Below are 8,748 nucleotides of genomic sequence, written 5' to 3'. Positions count from 1 at the left end.
TAGAGTACGAATGTCCAGGCTGCCCATGACAGCATGATCTGGTAAAAGATCAGTCAGCCTGTCACAGGTCAGAGGCAAAGGGTTTGTCATGGTCCTGGGCCATGTTGGCCCAGTGTTCTTAGTTTCCTTGTATGTTTGTATTTTGTTCCTTGCTTAGGCCATGTTTTCTGAGTTGCCCTGTTGTGTTGTTCCCTAAGTGTTTTCCCTTCATGGCTTTTACCCCCTGTGTGCCCCTCTATGTATCTGTGAGCCCTCGTCTCTCCTTATGTTTTATTCCATGTTTCCCCTGCCCATTATGTCTAAGTTCTCCCCGTGCTCTCTCTTCCCCCTGTGTGCCCTCTATGTATTTATGAGCCCTCGTCTCCCTTTGTGGTTGTTTCATGTTTCCCCAGCCCGTTATGTCTGTGTTTTCCCCGTGCTCTCTCTCCTCCTGTCTGAACCTCTGTGCACTTCCTGTTTACTTTGTGACTCTCACGCCCGTACATGTCATGTTCAGTTCACCCCGCCCTGTCTCGTTATGATTATCAGTGTCACCTGTGTTCCCCGTGTGTTCCCACTTTCCTCGTTAACCCTCTGTGTATTTCTGTCTGCGTCTCCCTCTGTTCAGCGTGACGTCGTCCCTCATGCTGTGTGTGGATCTCCCTGTGTCTCGCTGTAGTTCTTAGTTTGTGGCTTCCCAGTTTAGTTTAGTTTGTATGTTTGTTTTACCAGCAAATAAAGCTGTGTTTTGAGTTCATTCCCTCGAGTCTGTGAGTCCTGCATTTTGGGTCCAACTCCCGCCTGCCACACAGCGATTCATGACAGGGTTGTGTGACAGTGCATCGGGAACTTTGTTTCGTGCACCAGGTTTGTGCACTATTGTGAAATCAAAGTACTGCAAACGAAGTGACCAGCGGGCGAGTCGGCCCGTTGGGTTTGACGAGATATGAGCCACCTGAGACTGTTGTGGTCAGTGAAGATGGTAACATGAACACCTTCAACATATGGGCGGAAGTGTTCCAGAGCCCATATCACAGCAAGGCACTCCTTCTCTGAAGTGCAGTAGGGGAGTTCAGCTTTGTGAAGGGAGCAACTAGCAAAAGTCATAACATACTCACGACCCTTGTCATCCTTTTGCATCAACACTGCCCAAGACCAATGTCACATGCATCGGCGTGAATGGAAAAGGAACGGTTGAAGTCTGGAAATGACAGGATCAGGGCTGATGTGACATGGTCCTCACAGAGTTCGTGAGTCTCTGAAAAGTTGCAGGTGCGTTGCAGAGTGAGAGATGAAGGCAGTTTTAGGCTTCGAGTCCTCTGCTACAGCAACCTGCCAATAGCCTCGCGCTAAGTCCAATGTGGGGACAAACTTTCCCCGTGCCAGAAAGTCCAAAGACTCATCTACACGAGGCAGGGGATAAGAGTCTTTTCGGGTAACTTGGTTGAGCCCTCGAAAGTCCACACAAAACCTTGGTTCTGCGGCCGCTCTATTTACAATGACTACAGGAGCTGCCCATGTAGACTGTTCTAGTGGGAATGTGAATAGAAACAGAAGCTCTTGCCATAAAATCCATTCCCAGAATGAAAGGAGAGGACAAATCCGGTATTATTGCAAAATGCCGGTAAAAGCTCTTGTTCATGAATCCAATATTGAGCCAAATAACACCCTCAGGGATACAGGGAGCATTATTGGTGAGGTTAACTGCAGGACCATTCCACTCACTTGTGTTTCTAGGGTAAGAGTCATTTACTTGAATGAGATCTGTTCGTACAGCCGAGAGGGAAGCACCCGTGTCGAGGGTAGCATCCACAGATGAAGCATTGAAGTTCACTTTTGTTCTTAGTGGGGTATTCCAGTGGACTTGTGAAAAATTGTCTTCCAAGTGTCCAAGACTGTGTCCACCCTGTGGTGAATCAGGCGTGTGAGGCTCCAATAGTAACTGGGGGAAGGTTGGCCTCTGTGAAATGTCCTCCCCCCCCCTGTAGTTTCCCGACTGCCTGTATTGTGGCTGGGATGTGGTGCTGCTTAATTCCACCTTTTCATGGCCAGGGTCAGAGGGGCCAGGTGCCGGCAATGGCTGGACTGGGTCATGCCTAGTGGTGTTTGAGGCTCGTTGTGGCAAATGAGGTTGGGTGTTACAGTTTGGGCAGGTGCGTGTAGTGACTGAGAGCATTTGAAGCAGTACGGTTCAGGCTTATAGTTGTCTTTGCCACATAAAGCAGGCTGTGGTCTTTGTGGTCTAAGCACTGAGTGAAGCTCATGAGCACGTAGCAGCAGGTCCATTACAGAAGTGACATTAGCGCCATACAGGGCAACTCTGTATTTTTCAAGAGCATGTTTACTAATTAGGTCGATTCTGTCTTTTTCAGGTGGAGGACTCTTCAGTTTGTCAAACTCACTCAACATGTGGGCAACAAAGGTTGGGAGCGGTTCGTCCTGAGCCTGAACACGATCCAAAATTCCTCTCAGGATGCGTTCTTGGCTGTCGGAGGGCAGAAAAACGGTCTTAAACAGTTGACAGAATTGAGCCCATGATGTGATGTGGGAGCTCAATGCCTTGAACCATTTCCCGGGCTCTTTTGCAAGAAAGTGTGGCAGTTCGTTTAGCAATTGCCCATCGGTTAGGTTCAATGAGGCTTTGTATGTGTAACGGAGCAGAAAGGCTGATTTTATTTCCAAGGTGGTTTGTGTTTTTTTAAAAGGAAGGAAACCTTCCTTAAAGCGGGCAGAGCAGTGGAGCCGCCAAGGGAAAGCACACGATAAAAAAAACTGTAGAATTAAAAATATAATTTATTATATTTAAATAGTTAAAAATGTAAAATGAATTAAAACAACCTTGGCCAAGGGATAACACAATAAAAATCAATAAAACACAACATTAAAAGTCCAGTGGGATCCACCACGGCATAAAAGTCCCAGGGAGTGAAGAAATCCAGCGAAGTAAAAGGGAAACCCAGCAGAGTCCTCTCCTTCCTTTCCGCATTCGCGTCTTGATATGCTAGAGAAAGGGAGGAGCGGCAGTCACTATTCTTCCGGCAGTTTTTATTCAATAAAAGGGGATAAGTCGAAGACTTACCCCGGGTGGGCAGAGCTCTCAACTCCGCCCGCCGCTTCTTTAAAACTGCAAAGCCACACAGCCGTCCCGTGCCTTCCGCTGGTGCTGTCTCCGCTCTCCCCGCTGGTACTGTCACTCTCTGCACTGGTGCCCTGTGCGCTGGTCCTCTGCGCGCTGGTGTTCTGTCCTCCCCTAACGCCCAGCTCCACCAGCCCCTTCGGCTTGCAGGCGCTGCCGCCTGACACCACTTACTCCTGGCCGTCTCTCTAGCCTCTCGGTCGAACTGCTTCCTGTGGTCTGTCAGGCCCTCTTATTGGCCTCTCTGGGATCTCTCGCAGGTGTGATCAGTTTATTATCAGGTAGGGGCGGAGTCTTTCCAGGACAAGTCACCAAATAAATACCATTAAAACATGCAGTAAAACTCAAAAATAAGCCAGTGTACAATATTAAAATATTAAAAAGGTAAAACACAGCAAAACATGCATAGTAGAAAAACTTAGATAACTTGTCCCTTTCCACCCTGTGACATCTGTGCAAACTGCATTTAACCAGTCCTCAGGTTGCACTTTGCCGTCCCCAGCATACACAGGAGGCTCCAGTTTGGCGTGATGTAAAGCTGCCGCAATCACTCTGGAAGTGCTGCTGAGCTCGAGTGAGTGAGATGGGAGGAAAGGATTTGTAGGTTGAAATAGGTTGCTGGGCAGGAATGGATTGGTACTGTTGGTGGGTTCAGTTTTGTCCCTAGCAGGAACATGAGGTGTCGATGTGGCCATTGGGAAAACAGGAGACTGTGGGACTGCAGGAGGGGGAGAGGTCCCCGTTGTGAGTTGGTCCCACTGCTTTATTAAACTCTGCTGTATGTTCAGTGAGTCATGTAAACAATCACTAAGCTTATTCACCTCAGTTCTTAACTCCACCACTTGTTGGCTAAGGCTAGGAGTCACATTTTCAACTATCTGGCACATAGGTAGCGAGTTAAGTTCCATGTCTGAGTCAGAGTCGTCTGGGTAGTGTGCCATTGCGATTTCAAAAAAAAATTAAGCCGCTTCAGGGCACAGCGCAGTTATTGATATAGCAGTAAAAGAGTCAGTTAGGTCAGACTAGAAAGACAAAACTGCAAAAATGCCATTCAAGATTAAATTTAGAAAAACCACAAATAAAATTTCGCCCAACAACTGAAATTAGACTGGAGTGATCACAACCATGTTATTACAATAGCATGTCTGCAACACTAGAGCTCAATCCAAGATTAGTTCTAAATCGTTTCGTTATACTGAGCCGAAGACCAGCACCATAAGTTGTAGTCGGCCAAGTTATCACTCACATGTGCTACAGTCAGTCTAGTCTCAGCAGAGGGAAAGGGGAATGAAAAGCCAGCAGAAATGTTCATGTCCAGGCTCTCCACAGAAGAATTAATCCTTAGAAGAAGAAACCAACAACACGTAAAAACAACAGATCCACAGAGTCCATTCGCGTCGCAGAGTCAGCTTCTCTCTTTTTCTTTCTCCCAAGTGGAGCAGCGGCACACACCGCGGTATCCAGAAATAGTCGGCTGAGGAGCGGCCGGGCCAGCGGGCGCGGAAACCCCTGGCTGAGGAGCGGGAGAGCTCGCAGCTGGCTCTGGATGCTGTGGCTGCAGGTCAGGGAACTGAACAGGATGGTGAATGAGTAACTGGACTACAGAAGACTGGACTACAGACGGCGGGAGAATGGGCGACTGAGCTACAGGTGGCCGGACGGGAGGCGACTGGACTGACTGGACGGGAGCAGACTGGACAGGGGCAGACTGGACTGACTGGACTGACTGGACAGGGGCAGACTGGACTGACTGGACAGGGGACTGGAGGACAGAAGACTGAACTGGAGGGGACTGGAGGACAGGAGACTGAACTAGAGTAGACTGGAGGACAGGAGGAGACTGACCTACAGGGGACTGGAGGGCAGGAGACTGGACTACAGGGGACTGGAGTGAAGGCTGAACAGCAGGGGAGTGAACTGACTGGACTGAGGAGACTAATGGATAAACAGAGGTCGGTGAGGCTAATGGCTGAGCTGAGGTTGGTACGGCTAATGGCTGAGCTAAAGACTGAGCTAGTGAGGGGGATAAAGCTGCAGCTTGGGCTAGTAAGGCTGGTGCCTGAGCAGGGGACAGGTCAGCTAGCCTAACTAGAGATAGTGCTAGGGCATGGAAAGCTGAGTGAGGAGATGGATGGGCTGGCGAATTAGCAGGTGGACAGGTTAGCTCTTCCGTGCCTCCGGAGCGTGAGGGCGCTGGCTGGAGAGCCTCAGCCGAGCCTCTAGGGGGGTCAGGTCAGATCCTGGCCGCCCTCAGCCTGGGCGCTGGGACAGGTGCGGGAGGTGGCTGGACACCAGTCACCCCCACCCGAGAAACAGGAACGGGTGTGGAGGTAGACTGGGTCGCAGCTGCCCTCCTCCTGGGAGCTGGCACTGGTGTGGGTATAGGCTGACTGACGGGAGTGGAGATAATGACTGGGTGAGTGATACTGACAGGTTTGGGTGCATGAGTATTTTCAACAGTGGCCGGAACTGATGAAACCGGAACAGGCTGACAGGTGGACGAAGGAGCAGGCTCGGATAAAACGGTCCTAGAGTAAGCAGGCCTAGGGTTTGCATACACACGGACTGTAACAGATTTATCGGAGATTGCTCTGGCCTTTCTGCCATCACCATTTACAGTCTTTAGTTGAACTGTCTCCGGAGGTGTTGAAGTGCGGGGGTTGTCCTTAATGAATCCCAGCTCAGAGGGAGCAGAGCAGAAAAAGTCTTCCCAGTCCACATCGTCCTCTAGGAAGGAAACTCCCCATGAATCAGAAGTGAGTGTACTGTGCGTTTTAAGGGAGTAATCAGACGAAGGGTGTGGAAAACAGTCACTGGCACTCACCACCAGGAGTTGCTGAAAATGGTCCATATTATGGCGGCGTGTGCACCGCTTTCTCTGGGAAGAGGAAGCAGCCGGGGTAAACAGCTGAGCCTCTGGCGCGGTTGCCTCCGTTGAGCCGAGGTGGGAGGCGTAGCCGCTGTGCCGTGGCGAAGGTGGAGGTCCGGCGAATGAGGCGGCGGGTGTGTGAGCGAGGAGCGGAGCGGCGAGAGAGGGAGCAGCCGAAGCGCGGCGTGAAACGTCCACTCTCCGCGGCAAATGTTCCGGTGCAGGTGAGGCAGCAGGTGGGGGAACGCGGCGTCTCCGAGGCCCGCCCAGAGCCAGGAGAGTCCCTCGAAGACGTGCTCTCTCTCCGCGAAGAGCCGCTGTTTTCCCCTGAGCTCCTCTGCCCAACGGGAAAGCGCTGCCTCCTGCCGCTCGTAGAGGTCCGAGTCCGCTGGGTTCCAATCGTGTCTTCGTGGCACGGGTCGTGTCATTCTGTCAGGCGTTGTGTGGAGGCGAGGAAGAAGGAACCCAAACGCAGGACTCGCAGGTAGGTGAAGACTGGTGAAGGTTTATTATAAGGAGAGGATGAACAGAGGGTGAACGGACACTGACTGGCTGGATCACTGAATGACTGACTGAACTGAGAGAACACACGGGAAGGACAACATCACACGAACATCAACATCAATGACACGACAAAGAACTGGTGAACCCGAGGAACTTAAATACACATGTTGAATGATGGCAATGATTGGAAACAGGTGAGTACAGGGCTGAACATAATCTGACTAATGACACAAGAGACAAGCTGACACAGGGAAAAAACAGGAAGTGAGAACATTGATGTGGCAACATAACCTAAATGTGACAAAACTGAAAACACTGGGTCACCAACCCAGGAACCCTGACATAATAAAAGCATATAAACAAATAAAAGATAATAATGAATAACCTGGTTATTCAAATAGCATAATCCAAACGGCTCCTCAAAATAACAACCAAAAAATGTACACTTTACAGAGGAAACAAAGACATTTTAGAAGTATACTTCCTGACTTATTCTGAGTCATCTGTTACCAAGCAAACTCAAACGCAGCAGGTTGCTGAATACACTCAGGCCTTTGCTCAGCTACTATTTTTACTGTAGGATTAACCTTCTAAGCTCCACGTCTCTTACACTCTGCTTAGTTTCACTTTCTGGGTGCAAAAGCACGCTCTGCAAAAGCATGTTGTTTCCTGTCAGGACTTTTTGGCACAGAGTGTACTCAGAGTTGGGCCTTTCTTATAAAGTAATATAATCAGTATATAAGCATTTAAGATTATAAATTTAAACTCAACAGTTTAAAGGGGTTATTGTCACGGACCCGGTTCCGGGGACTCGGGGTTCGTGAACAGTGTGGACCTTTATTGTTATTAGTGTATTGGATGTATGTTTGCTGCACTGTGTTCTTGTGTTCAATGCTGGTGTGTGTATGTGTGTGAGGCTGGAGGATGAAGGACAGCCACCTGCAGGCCTGATGGGTGTGGCCCTGCCAGCTGCTGGTCACGCCTAGCTTACCACACACCTGCTTCTGATCAGGATCGTCGGGGGAGCTACTTAACAGAGCGATGGAGCTTCCTCCGGCGCAGGATCGTTGAGTTAGACTCCATGTCAGTGTTTGTAGTGCTGGTCAGTGTATGCCTGCTGGAGTTGGTGCCATAACGGCTGTGTCTGTGTTTTTTCCTCAGGAGAGTGGAACACAGGACTGCAAGACACACGGGGTGTGTGAAGGCACAGGGGCAGAGAGCACGGGATACCAGCACTTGGGAGAAGACACGTCACGGGAGTCGAGGGAGCACTTTTGGAGATTCAATGTGTGGTGTACATTTACCTCACTGTAAATAAACCCACTGTTCATTTCATTAAGTCCAGCGTTTGGGTCCTTTCTCCAACATCCCCCACGGTCTGCCCCCCAGACCGTGACAGTTATAAATGCACCTGTAATAAAGGCTAATTGGGTGCCAATATGTTTAAACATGTGAATGAAATATCAATGCTGTAGATTATGAATAGTAGCAGTAAAATATTTGGCTCATATCAACACTCCCTCTCTTGGTGACCCTCCACACTTTACTAGTGTCATCGCTCTGACCCTCTCTAGCCATCCTCTAGCTCAGGGAATCAGACAACCAACTCATGTCGTCTAGTTGGTCCAGTAATAAAACGCCAGCTCCCACTTGAGAACGCTCCATGCTTGAGGTTGGTCACACCAAATGTATCAGTGAGCCTAAAGTTGGTCAGTGAACTTGTCAATCTCTAGTGGTCTGTCCTTTTTCTCAGTCCCTCTCTAGTGGCTCCCTTCGGTCTCCAGCCTCCAGGATCCTCGCCACCCCTGTGGTCGCTTTGGTCCCGACATCTCCTGCAAAGGAAACAAAACACCTTTTCCTACCACGCCTCAACCTATGGTTGGGACTCCCTAATCAAAAGCATGAACCTAATTATGTTTTTTGACTTTTATTTATATAATGTTAAGGTTCAAATATTGGGGAAGGAGAGTACAAACAACCATGGTCCAGAACTTGGTCAAACAATTGATTTTAATGAATACACGCGTGGGAAGATCACTCTGTACGCAGACAGGAATTGATCTTCGACTTAATCAAAGAACAAACAATTATTTTATAGCATCAGGGTTTGAATTAATGACACCCCTTCATACGTCACAGATACATTTCATACATAGGTCAGATCAAAACCACAATGACTTTTAACACAGTTCGAAAGAACATTGTCTTCTATCTTCATGGCCGGTATTTCCTGTCAACCTTTTGACTTCCCGTTCAAGCC

The sequence above is a fragment of the Mchenga conophoros genome, linkage group LG3, assembly GCF_057382185.1.
Source record: "Mchenga conophoros isolate Kocher_MC1m ecotype Shallow Benthic linkage group LG3, M_conophoros_male_GT1.1, whole genome shotgun sequence".
NCBI classification, from domain to species: Eukaryota; Metazoa; Chordata; class Actinopteri; order Cichliformes; family Cichlidae; genus Mchenga; species Mchenga conophoros.
The sequence above is the reverse complement of the archived record's forward strand: the minus strand, read 5'-3'. Positions refer to the sequence as shown.